Below are 16,431 nucleotides of genomic sequence, written 5' to 3' on the forward strand. Positions count from 1 at the left end.
TTACAACAATAGTTTTCAATCAAGTATTAAGATGGCACCTTACGAGGCTTTGTACGGTCGTAAATGCCGTACACCATTGTTTTGGACCGAGCTCGGTGAAAGTAAAATTTTCGGAGTTGATTTGATTAAAGATGCCGAACAGAAAGTAAAGGTAATCCGTGAAAGTCTGAAGGCAGCCACAGATCGTCAAAAATCGTATGCGGATTTGAAACGAAAAGACATTGAATATCAGGTGGGAGATAAAGTGTTTCTTAAAGTTTCGCCTTGGAAAAAGGTACTCAGATTTGGCCGTAAGGGCAAGTTGAGCCCGAGATTCATTGGGCCGTACGAAATCTCCGAACGAGTTGGTCCGGTTGCGTATAGATTGATTTTGCCCCCTGAACTTGAAAAGATTCACGATGTCTTTCATGTTTCGATGCTTCGACGTTATAGATCCGATCCGTCACATGTGATTAATCCCTCAGAAGTTGAAATTCAATCTGACTTAAGTTATGAAGAAAAACCGATTCGTATCCTAGCTCGTGAAGTGAAAGAGTAGCGAAACAAAAGGGTTCCGTTAGTTAAGGTGTTATGGCTCAAACACGGGATCGAGGAAGCTACTTGGGAAACCGAGAACTCGATGAAAGAACGATACCCAAACCTATTTACCGGTAAGATTTTCGGGGACGAAAATTTCTTAAGTGGGGGAGAGTTGTGACAGCACAAAATTGACCCTAGTCAGGAAGTGGTTTCGGGACCACTAAACCGAGTCATAAAAATAATTAACCGTCATAACTGATGCTCATTATATGTACATGTGCATGTGTGAAAATTTCGTGTTTGAATTTTGTTAATTGTAAGTGAATTTTATCAAATAGGACTTATGTGAGAAAATTTCGAAATGTGCTAGGCAAATGCAAAGTGGCCTATTAATGCATATTGTGAAAATGATGGGTTTGCATGTCAATTTACCCAAATTAAGGCATAGTGACCGGCCATGCTATGAGTGGAAACATGTCACAAACATGTTATGTTAGTGAGGTATGTTAGGAAAAATAAAATAAGGAGTATGGGTAATAAAGAAATGGAAACAAAAAAAAAAGTGTGTGGTTGTTTCCCCCCCATTGCCGTGAGTTAAAGAAAAGAAAAGAAAAATTTTGTTCATCCTTTTTCATCTTCTTTGGCCGAAAATTCTAAGGAAGGAGGAAGGAGTTCTTGCTTCATGTTTGGTTTGGAAGAGGATTAGGAGGAGGTTTGGCCATACTTGTATCTAGATCAAGCTCAAGAGCTTAGAGGACCCCAGTTGGATAAGGGAAAGGAAAAAGTGGTCGAGTAGCCATCGGAATCGTTCGACAACATCCGAGGTAAGTTCTTGAGTAAAAGAGCTTAAATTATAATTTGATTAGATCATGTTTTAAGCAAATCAAAATCATGCTCTTTGTGTGTGGCTATTGAGCCGAAATTGCAAGAATGATAAGTGTCTTGTGTTTGAGTTTTGCTAACGAAAATGAAATACGAATGTGCCATGATTTATTGTTAAATGTGCATGGTTATTTGAATGATGTCCGGGCTAAGTCCCAAAGGCTTTGTGCTAAGTGACCATATCCGGACTAAGATCCGAAAGCATTTGTGCGAGATACTAATTCCGGGCTAAGCCCGAAGGCATTTGTGCGAGTTACTAAATCCGGGTTAAGTCCCGAAGGCATTTGTGCGAGTTACTATAACCGGGCTATGTCCCGAAGGCATTTGAACGAGTAGCTATATCCGGTTAAATTCTGAAGGTACGTGATTTGCGAATGAATGATCTTGCTGTAAAAATTTCAGTTAATACGCTTGAAACATCCCAACATTAAGGTATGTTTCGTATGTGCTTTGAATTAGTTGAGCCCTTACAAATAAGTATTCGCTCAGTTGATAAATGAGCTACCGGCCTTTGGCTAAGTTGATCTTTGTGTATGAATAAAAGGGTTGGTAATGTGAAGTAAGTATGATATTGAAAAATTGTGCATATGAAATTATCCGTTTAGCTACATGAATGCTATACTTTTGTTGTGCTGGAATCCCTTGCTCAAAACTTACTAAGCATAAATTGCTTACTCCGTCTCCTTGATTCTCTGTTTTATAGATTTTGGTTCTCCAGCTATCGGACTCAGGATTTTGAAGTCGAAGTCGCCCACACTATGAAAGCCCCCCCCCGTTTGGTACAATTTTGGTTGAACTTCGAAATGGCATGTATAGGACTACCCTTTTGTTGGGGTCATGGACCCTTTGGACTTGTATAATTTGGATAACCATGCGAAAATGGCTTATATATGTTTGAGTATAATGTTATAATCATTTGGTATGGATATGGTTATTGAGAGGTGTGGATATGCTTAACAAGGATTGGCCATGGGAATGGTTAATCACTATCATAATTTGTGCTATTTATGCTAAAAGGGTTAGTTGAATCATGGAAACTATGAAATAGGTAAAGTCTACCTTAAAGGCAGATGCTGACAGCAGCAGTGATGTAGATTTGGAAAATCACTAAAAATATTAGGAAGGGAATTAAATAGTGAATAAATTATGTAAACGAACCTTGATGAATATATTTTCATAGGAAAGTAACGAAACGATCATATGGACAGTATGTTAAGAGATATTCAGGTTCTCGTAAGACAGGGCCAGAATGGTTTCTGGATTCCCTGTTTCGAATTTGGAAATTCATTATAAATTAACCAGAGATAATTAGGAGTCATGCCATATATGTATAGATTCCTCTTTGAGTCTAGTTTCTATAGAAACAAACGACATCAGTATTGAAGCCCTGTACAGGGAGATATCAAAGTCGTAATGCGCAAAGGTCAGTGTAGTCAATCCCTGTAACATGGGAGACTTTGACTAATAAACTGTACTAATTGGCCAACCAAAAATTATAGAAAAAAATATGTAGATGGGCATATGAGTCTAGTTTCAGGGAAAATTTACGGAACTGGATTCCGAGTTTCTGAACTCAAGATATGATTTTTAAAGTGACTAGTAGGCAGATTGGCAGTGTCTGGGAAATTTTTTTATAAGTGGTTTAAAGTCTGTTAACACCTCGTGTTCGACTCCGGTGACGGTCTCGGGTTCGGGGTGTTACACAAATTATTTTTACATGAGTGGAGTGTTAAATTACTATTACCTGGGTTGTATGAATTGCTACACGGTTGTACTTGACGAGATTTCGACAAGTAAGTTCGGATAACTTAAAGTAAACTCCTAACATGCCTAATTTTATGATTTATGAGTGCATGATAAGTGCATTTATTGATGGTATGAAATTACATAAAATGCATCTTTAAAAATAATTTGTCGAAAAATGTCTCGGTTGAGGTTAAAAAGGGAATTCGATGGATAAACCATGATTTACAAGTGAATTAAGATCTTGCATGAGTTGCAGAAAGGATTTAGCCCGGACGGGTAACCCGTTGATCTCATTTATGAAAAGGATCTAGCCCGGACGGGTGTTCCTTTGGATGATTGAGCCTCCCAAAGAATATATGTGCATTTGATTTAGCCCGGACGGGTAATCCAATTAGGGTCTAAATTTAGCCTGGACTGGCAATTCAGATCCGAACTCAGTAAGGGTGTTTGTCGCAATAAGGGATTTAGCCTGGACTGGTAATCCCGACATCACCTTATGAGTTTACGATACGAGAGATTTAGCCTGGACTGGTAATCCCGCCATAAGATGTGAGGTTCGCGGGAGTGCATACATGAAATGATCATTCTTATGAATTAACGGTAAGTGGATAATCCATCAGAATTTCCTAGAAACTCAACGGGATTAATATGATGTATATCAATGAAATGATAAATGATGAGCTCTTCTAAGACAAATTTACATGGTGCATTGTCATGAGACTAATTTGATGATTGAGTGCATGTGATAGGGAATTATCGTATACTTGGAATGTATGACTAAGTGTGCTCGTGAGAAAGAATAACTTTTATATTGAGCTCCATTGTGAAAAAATGAGTAAGGGATGCATGAAATGGTAAGTTCATGATAGTTGGAAATGATCTTATGATAGTGATCATTATATTGTACCAAAATAGATTTGGAAAACAACATTGGTCCAACTTTAAAAATCCACTAAAAATAGTGTAAATTGAGTTAGAAGCTTAATAAAATATGAAATTAAATCTTAATGAGTCTAGTTTCACATAAAGGAAACGATGGAAGCAAAAGAGTTCTGTATCATGAGATATTTGAATTCTTGTGAGATAGAGTTGGAGTGATTCCACACTCCCCTTTCTTGAAATTTGGAAAATCACTAGAAATTGTACAAAAATAATTATGAGTTAAAATTTATATTACTGAAATATTTATGAGTCTACTTTCAGGGGAAAGAGACAGGAACATTATCCGAGTCTCTTACTATGAGATAAATAAATTTTAGTGAAGAAAGGTCAAATCTGTCAAATAGCAAAATAGGGGAGGCTTTGAGTAATAAACTATACTTATTGGCTAGACCAAATTCTGAAAATTTTACGATAAGAAGATATATGAGTCTAGTTTTTGGTAAAATTAACGGATCTTAATTTGGAGTTCTGTAGCTCTAGATATAAATAATTTAATGACTGTGACTCGGTAAAATAGCTTAGCTGGAATTTCAATAAATAGAAAAAAAATGAAAATAGCATGTTATCACATTGCTTATTATTTTCATGCGAGCTTACTAAGCGTAAAGCTGACTCCCTCCTTTCCATTTCTTTTAGTTTTGTCAGGTCAGCTCGGGTTGGAGATCGTCGGAGGCAGCATCATACTATCGAGCCATTATCCATGGAGTATTGATATGTGTATGTTAAATGTTTTCAAATTAGTGGCATGTATAGGGACTTAGTTTTTCTATGATGACTATTTTTGTGATTAGCCAAAGGTATTGGTTTATATTGATTTGTTGTTTATAGCCATGAGATATGGCTTATAATGATTTTGGCTTGTAAGCCTATTTATCCATGATATGTGTTAATGTCTTGTGATGTAGTTATGTGATTGTGCTTGTCACTGTGTGTGAGAAGTATGTGGCATATGTACATGATGAATGCCATTGAAATCGTGTATGTGTGTGTATGTAAAGATGACAAAAAGGCTTGGAAATTAGCCTAAGTCTTGACCACAGAGGTAGAGACATTGCTGTGTGTTTCAACCGTATGGAGGACACGGCCTCTGGCCACGAGTGTGTGCCTTGGTCGTGTGCCCTTAAACGGTTGCTAACATCATAAACAGAGAGTTACACAGGCTGAGGACACTGGCGTGTCCCAAGCCACATGGACGTGTGCGACCACACGGCCCAACCTACACGGGCGTGTGACTTTCCAAAGCTAGAAAATTGTTAAGTTGCCCAAAGACTTTCGAAAGTTCTCGGTTTAGTCCTGAACCACCCCAATGTTTGTTATAGGCTTATAAGGCCTGTATAAGGGACAATATGCATGTGATTGAAAAGTTTAAATTTTGGGCAAAATTTAGTAATCTAGTTTTATATGTTTGTGAATGTTTAAGTCCGATAATGCCTCGAACCCTGTCCCAGAGTTGGATACAGGTGAGGGGTGTTACACGTTGTGCCGGGTGACGGGATTAAAGTTGACCCAAGCAAGATCACAGCTATTGTCAAGTGGAAATCACCTAGGAATGTAACTGAGGTTCGAAGCTTTTTGGGTTTAGCCAGATATTATAAACTATCTGTAAACGGATTCTCTATGATAGCTACGTTGATGACAAGGCTGCTACAAAAGGATGTCAAGTTTGAATTGACAAAAAAGTGCCAACAGAGTTTTGAGAAATTAAAGGCTTTGTTGATCGAAGCCCCAGTGTTAGTGCAACCAGAGTCGGGCAAGGAGTTTGTGGTATATAGCAAGCCCCCTTGAATGGTTTGGGGTGTGTGCTTATTCAAGAAGGTAAGGTCATAGCGTACCCTTCAAGGCAACTGAAGCCACTTGAGAAGAATTACCCGACGCATGACTTAGAGTTGGCTGCCATCGTATTCGTGTTGAAAATTTGGAGACACCATTTATACGGCGAGAAGTGTTGAGTGTTCACGGATCACAAGAGCCTTAAGTACTTAATGACTCAAAAAGAGTTGAAGCTAAGGCAACGATGATGGTTAGAGCTAATAAAGGATTACGAATTGATTATCGACTACCACCCGGGAAAAGCAAATGTCGTTCCCAATGCATTGAGTAGAAAATCATTATTTGTGCTGAGAGCAATGAATCTCAGTATGGCTTTGTCTGATGATGGTTCGGTTCTAGCAGAGTTGGGAACTAGATCGACGTTTCTTCAAGAAATCCAAGAAGCTCAAAAAAGTGATGAGAAATTGCAAGCCAAGAAAACTTAGTGTGAGTCGGGAATTGAATCAGAATTTCGTATTGGTACCTATGGATGTATAATGTTCAAAGGCATAGTTTGTGTACCCATGGACAATGAGCTTATTCATAAGATTCTGAGAGAGGCACATAGTGGTTGTTTGTCCGTCCACCCGGCAGTATGAAAATGTACAACAACCTCAAGAAAATGTATTGGTGGTCAGGTATGAAAAGAGACATTTCAGGGTTTGTGTCTAAGTGCCTAGTATGTCAGCAAGTGAAGGCTGAACACCAAGTACCTCCGGGTCTACTTCAGCTATCATGGTCCCTGAATGGAAGTGGGATTAGATCACTATGGATTTTGTGAAGAGTTCGCCAGTAACCTCAAAGAAAAAGGATGTTGTTTGGGTTGTTGTGGATAGGCTAACAAAGTCGACACACTTCATACCTGTGCGTACCAATTACTCCCTTGAGAGATTAGCCGACTTGTACGTTTTCGAGATCGTGAGACTGCATGGGGTGCCTATATTGATTATTTCAGACAGAGACCCGAGATTTACTCGAGGTTTTGGAAAAAGTTACAAGAGGCATTGGGAACAAAGTTGAGTTTTAGCACAGCTTTCCATCCGCAAACCGACAGTCAGTCAGAGAGAGTAATTTAGATATTTGAGAACATGTTACGGTGTTGCGTCCTTGAGTTCCAAAGTAGTTGATAAAAGCATCTACCGTTGGTTGAGTTCACCTGTAATAACAGTCATCAGACAAGTCTAAAACTGGCGCCTTATGAGGCTTTGTATGGACGAAAGTGTCGAATGCCCTTATATTGGACCGAGCTTAGAGAGGGTCAGATTCACGAGGTCGATTTAGTCAAGGAAACTGAAGAGAAAGTTAGAGTGATTCATGACTGCTTGAAGGCCGCCTCAGATAGACAAAAATCCTATGTGGATTTGAAATGAAAGGAAATTGAATTTCAAGTCGGTGATACGGTATTTTTGAAAGTGTCCCCGTGGAGGAAAGTTCTCAGATTTTATAGAAGAGGTAAATTGAGTCCTCATTTTATAGGGCATTATGAGGTTATCGAGAGAGTAGGACCGGTTGCCTATCGATTCGCTTTACCACCCGAGTTAGAAAAGATTCATGACGTGTTTCATGTGTCCATGCTACATCGATAAAGATCAGACCCTTCTCATGTGATTTCGCTGTTAGAGGTTGAGATTCGTCCGGACATGACTTATGGTGAAGAGTCGGTTAAGATTTTAGCTCGGGAAGTCGAACAGTTGACAAATAAGAGTATAGCACTTGTGAAAGTTTTGTGGCATAGACATGGAGTCGAGAAAGCCACATGGGAACCTGTAGAGACTATGAGAGATCAGTACCCGAACTTATTCACTGGTAAGATTTTCGAGGACGAAAATCCCTAAGGGGGGAGAAATGTAACAGCCTGATTTTGGGGCTAGTCAGAATAATGGTCTCGAGACCAAAAATTTGGAGTCTAGTAAATTATTTTATTATTATTTTAGATTTACAGTATGATTATAGGAGTGCATGAAAATTTTGGTGGTTAATTTTAACGTTTGTAAGCATAATTGTGAAAAAGGACTAAATCGCATCAAGTGCAAAAGTCTTGAATTGATAGCTAAGGGTGTTAAATAGCTAGAGAACCAAAATTGGGGATCTTTAAAGGGCAATTAGACCCTTAAATAAAAGCATAGCTGGCCATGTGACAAGGAAATCAATTAGTCAAATTGTTAGGTTTTGATGACATTAGTAAATTGAGTAAAATAAAGAAAAGTTGTCATCTTTTCTTTTCTTCTCCCATACACCACTGAAAATCAGCCATTGAAGGGGGTTTGAAAGCTCAAAATTTTCAGCTACTTAGTTGACTCACAAGTAAGTGATTTCTATACCGTTTGTTGATGATTTTTGCATTTTTGAGACCCTTGAAGCATGAGCTTTCAAATGAGGGGTATATATCCTACAAAATGGTTGAAGGTCTAGGGTTTTGCCATGAGAGCATTTAGGGTGTTTTCTGAAATTTTATAGAAGAATATGAGTCTTAGTTGTGTAATAGACAACTTTTGTGAAAAGTGTTACCTTGAAAACACCTAAAGGGACCATTTTGCACAAGTTATAAAATGAATGATAAATGTGTGAAATAGAGATAATTTGGGGTTGCTATAAGAGTAAAAAGAGTTTGGTTTAGCTTAAGATGCGATGAAATTCGATAAAAATCAATTTTTGAGCATAGGAGTAAAATGGTCATTTTGCCAAACTTTAGGGGAAAAACGGTCATTTGACCTAAGATGTGAATTTTAATTGCTTAATTTTATTTAGTGATTAAATGAGTGAATTTTGTTATTTTAGATCAAGAATTTCCAAATTCGAACCTAGATCGAGCAAAAGCCAAGCAAATTGACTAAATTGACTAGTTGCCACATTTTGTAATCTGAGGTAAGTTGTATGTAAATAATTCAACTACATTGTTATTGTATGTATTGAATCGTATTGAGTTAATATAGCATGAATTGTTTGGTTGTGAAATTGAGAATGTATAAGGATAATTGAGGTAGTGGAAATTCTGTTGTAACCTTAGGAAGTAAATCGGATATTCAAGCCATGACGTTTAGGTCATTTGTTTTGTGAGCTAGTGTAAGACATGTTTGGGACATGCATCGGCCACATTATGAGAGCCAGTGTAAGACCATGTCTGGGACATGGCATTGGTATTGAGACGATAGCTAGTGTAAGACATGTCTGGGACATGCATCAGCCTTGAGACGTAAGCCAGTGTAAGACATGTCTGGGACATGCATCAGCTACAAGATGATAGTCAATGTAAGACCATGTTTGGGACATGGTATCGACTTGAGATATGAGCCAGTGTAAGACCATGTCTAGGACATGGCATCGACACCTTACCCACATTTGAGGCTTAATGAATATCCGGTAGTGTTCCAAATGGTTCAATGGTGAACGTTATGTTCTTAAGCTAATGAGGAAATTATAACTGTGTTGTGAGTGGTATAGGTACCCAATTGGTACGTATGAGATATGAGCCCATTGAACAATATGTGACTAGTATGGATGGTAATGAGTAAGTTATGCCTATGCCTACCTTGGTATTATGATCATGTGGATCATTGATAAAATGTTGTTGTTGTGTACTTACTTATATGCAACTTACTAAGCTTTTATGCTTACTCCCTTTCCTTTCCATTTCCTTACAGTGCCACCTAACTAGCTCAAGGATTCCATAAGTCAGAGATATCGATCACACTATCAACAGAAGCATTCGATATAGTTGGATTTATATTTTTTAATATGGCATGTATAGGACTTAGACTTTATTATTCTGTGTCTTTGAGAATTGGTCGAATGTGTTGGCTTGGGTTGGAAACCCTTTAATATGTATTAAGCTTTGAATGACGGTAATATTCATTTTGAATTTATGAAAGATGCATTCTCATGGTTGAATGAATGTCCATTATGGCTGATTTAGTTATAGGAGTTATACTTGTTTCGATATTGGTTGGTATTTATATGAAACTATATATGTAAGGGTGGCAATGAGGCTTGGTAAATATCGTTATACTGTCCACACGAGTAGGCACATGGGCGTATGTCTAGGCCATGTGTGACACACGGTCTGCCCCATGGGCGTGTGGTTCGGCCGTGTGTCCCCTACACATAAAAATTTCAAGTCAGTATGCATAGTAATAAACACACGGGCAGAGACATGGCCGTGTGCCTCAGCCATGTAGAGGACACATCCCAGCACACGGTCGTGTGCCTTGGCCGTGTGACATTATGAGCATGCTGACGTCAGAAACAAAATACCCAAGGTTTTGCACACGGGCTAGGACATGGGCGTGTCGTGGTCGTGTGAGGCACATAGGGCCAGTGAAACGGGCATGTGTCTGGCCGTGTGAAAACCCCTTTAGGCGTGAATTTGAAATTAATTCTACAAGGGTGTAGGACATGAGCAACTCCCAGGGTGCTTAGGTCGTGTGAGCTACATGGGCCATCAGCACGACCATGTCAAGTTGGTCACACGGGCGTGTTGCCCTTCCACACGGGTGCATGCCCTGTTTTAAGGACAAAATTTTCATAGTTCGTTTAAGGACCCGGTATAGTCCTGAATGGTTTTCAACGGTTGATTTGAGGCTCGTAGGCCCATAATAAGAAGTTTAAAGTAGAAATCGATAAAGTTTTAAGTTTGGATAGAGTCTCGGTGACTTGAGATTGGTTGTATACATGAGATCAAGTTAGGTAATGCCTTGTGCTCCTCCCCGAAGTAGGTTACGGGTGTAGGGTATTACAATAAAAAACTTGAAGTTGCAGCCAATCTTGCAAGCCATGATATGGACACTTACATAACATGAGTTGAAAGTGCTGTCATGCCTCGTATAGTGATTCCCTATCCAATTTCTAAAAATTCGTACTATACATACAAAACTTCATTATCTTACTCGAAGGAAAGTATTTCACCAAGAATTTGCTCTCTAGCTCGTCCTAAGTCTTGATGGAATCTATTGGTTGTGAATCTGACCATATAAATACATCATTAGTAAGACAGAAAGGGAATAACTGAAGACAGATAGCATCATCAGATACACCATTATATTTGAAGGTACCACAAATGGTTAGAAATCTCTTAAGATATTGGTTCAGATCCTCATTCATTGACTGTTGAAGTTGAAGGTTTGCTTGTGTCATTTGGATCATTGTCATTTGATTTCGAAGTTATTAGCATTGATCACTACCTCAAAAAACATCAAGATTGGGCATTGTGTAGTCTCACAAAGTACATTGCTCCATGGTTGGGTGTCGTGGTGGTTGAATCTTTACTCGTAGATCTTCAATAAGCTAATCTCTTTGTGGAGGTTAGGCATCTCTCGAATGTTGCACCCTCTTCGCATGTGTGATGGTACGCTATAGTCCGGCTCAAACGGTAAGACATCATTACCATTCCAAGTCATACAACGCCTCCTACAAGCACAAGAGAGTGAAATAAATTAACTAAAAATTAAATAAAAACAAAGTCGTATCTATAAATCCTACTTTTGCTACTTATCTCTACATAAAAGCACACAACAAAAAAATTGTTTAATCTTGCATCATCTTCCCGGCAACGGTGCCAACAACTTTGACCACCCACGCTCGTGCGGATTAAAACGAATGATTTTAGAAAACTATTTTGAAACGCGGGCTTTAACTGCAATGAGACAGTGTCAGTTGTAATATTTATAGTTTCGATGGAACACGAAATATTCCAATGTGTTGAACCCAAAGGAGATGGCAATTGAGAAATAAATAACGTGTAGTTTAGAGTCTAAGCGGCTACTAGTACGATTTTATAGTACGCAAAATCATAACAAGAAAATGTTGCAAGGAAATTAAATAGGCTACTATACAGACCAAATTGTAAAAAGTACAAAACTACAAAATTAATCAATAAATGACTAACGATGGTCGATGACTTCGATGTGGTTTGCAAATTTTCGAAGGAGAGACTTAAATTGTTTAAATGATTAAAGTGACTAAATTTTATCTCTCAATCTTAAATTTACCAATTTACACAAATTAGTTCGGTTTATCTCTCGATCTCACCAGTTAATCCAAGACTAAAAAATTGGTGCACAATAAAATTACCTTTCGGTCTCACTTGTCTAGATGTTCCCTTAGGGACATCAATCCTAGGTTTTTAGGTTCATTCAAATTAATCCAATTTATTAAGATTTAGTCCTTCATCCAAAAATTGACTCACCACATTTTCATCAATCAACCCCCTTAAAGGTTTAGCTGCTCATGCTGAAAATACAACTAAAAACCATGGATTCCCTTAGGGACATCAACCCTAAGATTTTAGGTTCATTCAAATTAATCCAATTTATTAAGATTTAGTCCTTCATCCAAAAATCAACTCACCACATTTCCATCAACCAACCCCCTTAACGGTTTAGCTGCTCATGCTAAAAATACAACTAACAACCATGGAAATGAAAAGTAAAGGAGCCATTAAAGTAAAGCTTAAGAAAAATATAAAAGTTGAGGTTTTTATGCAAGAAAATCTAAAATATATCTAAAGAAAAGCATTCAACAAGAAAATCTAAAACAATAAGCATAAAAGGAGTAAACTTTAACAGCTACAAAGTAAAAGAAACTGAAATACATTAAACTAAATTTGAAAATGTCTTACAACCAAGGTACAGGGACTAAAGATGCAAATAACCCTAAACTACAGTGATAACTAACTTAATAACTACAAGAGCACTAAGAACAAGAAGAAAATGTTCTAAAACAAACTCTAAAACTAAAAAAGGATAAGAGAAAATATAAACCCTAAAAAAGTTACAAAAAATTAAGAGAAAACCTAAAAAAACTAAAGCTAAAAACTAAACTAATATGTGTCTCCTCTCTCTTCAGCCAAAATTGGTTATTTTAGGCTGATGGCTGATGAAATTTTGTTACTAAAATTACCCCTACATGATCCTTATGTGATTAGTGCATCTATGGAAATAGACTATCCTTTTTGTCTGATTTTGTCCCCCCTACGATATCAGTATCGCAATATCCAATAAGAGGATATTGTGAGATCCCTGTTAGTTTCGAACGTGAGGGTCTTTTTGGAGGGTGGATATCACGATACCATTGAAGGGTGGTCTCCAATCTTCAAGTCTGTTAGAGGTATCATGATTCCAAGGTTTGGATACTATGATACCCTTTCCTTTGGTGTCGTTTTTGCTTGTTTTTTAATCTCTAACACATCCCTACACCACTTAACCACACGTTAGAGCTCCAAATGACACTATTGTCCAAATTGGGTCTCGAAATGAGTAAAAATGAGACATTTACACTTATTAACTTAAAATAAAAAAAATTACGAAAAAATGTCACTTTGCATGAGAATAAGCTCCTTAAGTATACCAGGAAAGGCTAATTTTTCATAGCAAATTACGATAGTTCAACAAATGTCTCTCAAGCTTTCAAGGATATATCAAATTTTGGGCTTGAGTTTAAGGTCGATAGTTCTAGCCACTCAAAAGGGAAATCTATTGCAGGCTTGCCTAAGGCTCATGTATGGACCAAAGTCAATGAGAAAATGGGTGGTACAGTGGTCCATCATTCTAAATTATTGCTTGTAAGGCATGATAGTAAAACGACTCATTTTAATAAAAGATTTTTTTGGCCCACAAAAATTCTTAACTGGTCAAAACACTTAGTGGTTGTAATTGATAGCATGTTTTTTACGTGTTCAAATCAATTAATTCTTGAATTAATTCTTGCTAAATTGGTGATTTTATGTTTAAATTCTCTCAGAAAAAAAATTTGGATACTTTAATTAAAAAACAAGAAGAAAAAGACTAAATTGGAGCACAGGGAATACAAGAGAAGGTCAAATAAAAATTTGGAGACATTTAAGGGGTGATCAGATTTTTGGCTTTGTAAAAGCTATATTTAGAAAAAAAAATAATAATATGAATGTGATTTCATGTTTGGTTGTTAGGTGAGTTAGGCTAATTTTAGTATATGATATATATAAATAGGGTATGTGATGGCCTTTGAAAAACACACTTGAACACACTTGGAAATTGAATTTTCCTTTCTTTCTTTCACGCGTCAGTGCTAAGTTGCCGGCATTCCACCATTCTTTCCCCATTTTACTATTTTGGCAAAACTGCTTCCTAATTCCTTTCCACTTTCCAACATTGTCATTTAAAATCATTTTCATATGCCAACTAGCATGATTAATCTCATGCTTAACTAATTCCATTTTAGCTTTGACCCAGTTATCACTCCGATAATACAATCGTGAGATATGAACTCGCACTAAAAACTTTTCAACACAGTATTCGCTATCTCTCCGGTATATAGGATAGTACAAATTCGTCCTTTAAAGTCAATTCAACTTCAATTTAAAAAACGCGCGTTGGGTTGGAGTTTTTTTGTGTATAGTTGGGAAGTCGAGTTGGCCGTGATGTATTCAAATTCCCACGAACAAATTGGCGTGTTCATGTGGAAAAATCCAATTGAATTTTGTCAAGGGAGATAGTGATCGGATTTAAATGACCCACGTGGTTGAGGCTGTTGGTTTGAGTTAGGTTCTTTAGAATGCAAGGCTGCAAGGGTCTTGAATTGCGAACGCGTGTTTTGTAGTTAGATAATCAATAAGGTTTGGTTTGTAGGTAGTACCAAAATCAACCACAAAAGGAAGAATTGGCGGTTGGGATGTTCTTGATTGCTATAAGCAACTTATCGCTTGGAAGGGAAAATCCATTTTTTAAGGATCGATTCAAGTTCAGTGTGTACTGAGGATAAGGCTAAGCTTAAATATATTTAATTTATTAATTTAATTTAATTCACTTTATTTTCCAAACATAATTATACTTTTATTTTATTATATAATATATTTGTTTATTTTGTTTTCTTTATAAATTAAATTTCCCCTTGTTTATCTGTTTTATAAATCCGTACATTCAAGTTGAGGGCACGATAGCTGCCTAAACTATAATGCCCTAAAAATGTCATATTTATGTTCTATTAAAAAATGATAGAAATGTGTATCTGCTTCAATAGTTAACTGTTCTGGGTCTGTCTGAGAAGTCTTAAGCTCAAGTCACGACTTGGGCCAATTTTGGTATTTTAGGAAGAAAGCCAATCTTTTTTTGATAGGCTTTTAAATAAAAGATGGTAAGTAATTGACAGAATGGGCCTGCTGAACTGGTAGTTTAAGTTGAGTGTGGGATTGCTGGAGGTCTTGTGTTCGAAATTCTGCATAAGCGACATGCCAATCTTTTTGCTCGGTTCTCTCTTAAAGTCTTGAGATAGTGGGATTCTGAGTAGTGGATGTAGTAGTTAAGTGGAGGAGTAAATCAAAGGATTGGGGTTTTATCCTAGGGAGATATTTTCTTTTCTTTTTTTTTCAAAAATTCCTTTCCATCTGACTTTTTTTCCTCCCATCACCCTGCCGAAATTTTCTTTGGTTTTCCCTTTCTTCTTTTCCTTTGTTCTCACTAATTTGGATACTATCGACTTGGATTTCATAATTTAAGGTATGTTTTCTTGAGGATCTGGAGTTTTGAGAATCGTTGTAGGGTTACTAAATGTGTTCTTTTCTTGTTTAGGTGCTGTTCGAAGGGCTGAAGGCTGCTAATCAGCACTTTTATTGTTCGGAATCTTCGTGTAACTTGAAAGTAAAGATTCTGGTAGTTTTGAATTTTGCAGAATTTGTTGGAGTTCGGTTTATGTACTTTTAGTGGCTAACGTAGTGTTGTATTAGGCAATATTTAGGTTCTGGAAGGCTCGGGATAGTTGTTACATAAAAAACGATCCAGGTGTGTACCCGAAATGCAAAAAATAGGATTCGGTAGAAAGCCAAAAAAGCATTCTGTCGATGCCACACGGATGTGTGGTTGCCCGTGTGGTAGGCAGTGTGACAGAACACGAGCGTTCGTTTGATGAGGCCAGGCCGTACGCACAAGACACGGCCATGTAATGGCCAGGCAGACCGTGTGTGATACATGGGCCGGATAGATTTTGGCCGTGTGGGCCACACGGGCATGTGGGATTTTTGGCCAGGTAGCCGTGCGCACAAGACACTACCGTGTGATGGCCAGGCAGACCGTGTGTAATACATAGGCCGGACAGATTTGGGCCGTGTAGGCCACACGGGCATGTGGGATTTTTTGCCAGGCTGTGTGATCTACACAACCAAGGAAAATTTGGGGCCGTGTCGGCCACATGGGTAGGCCACATGGGCATATGAGCCCATTTTACCGAAATGACTTCTAAGGTTGCACGGGTCACCGAAATCGATTGTGAACCTACTGTAGGGTCGGTAAGCATTATCTAGACCCCTAAATGTATGATTTGAATGTATGTGATGCATGAACAATAATGCATGATTACTGGTATATATATGTATAGGTTTGACCAATGGTTGCATAAAAGTATGGCATAATTTATGTTTGCATTGCATCGGGTTGCGATGATGATAATTGGAGGAAGTGTACTGAAAGACTCATAAGCCTAATATACTGGCAACTCAGTTGCAAATTACTGATTTGTTCCGCATTCGGTACTATCTGGAGTGTAGGGATGGGTGGGTTGATTTAATCC

The sequence above is a fragment of the Gossypium hirsutum genome, chromosome A12 (genome assembly GCF_007990345.1).
Source record: "Gossypium hirsutum isolate 1008001.06 chromosome A12, Gossypium_hirsutum_v2.1, whole genome shotgun sequence".
In the NCBI taxonomy this organism is placed as follows: domain Eukaryota; kingdom Viridiplantae; phylum Streptophyta; class Magnoliopsida; order Malvales; family Malvaceae; genus Gossypium; species Gossypium hirsutum.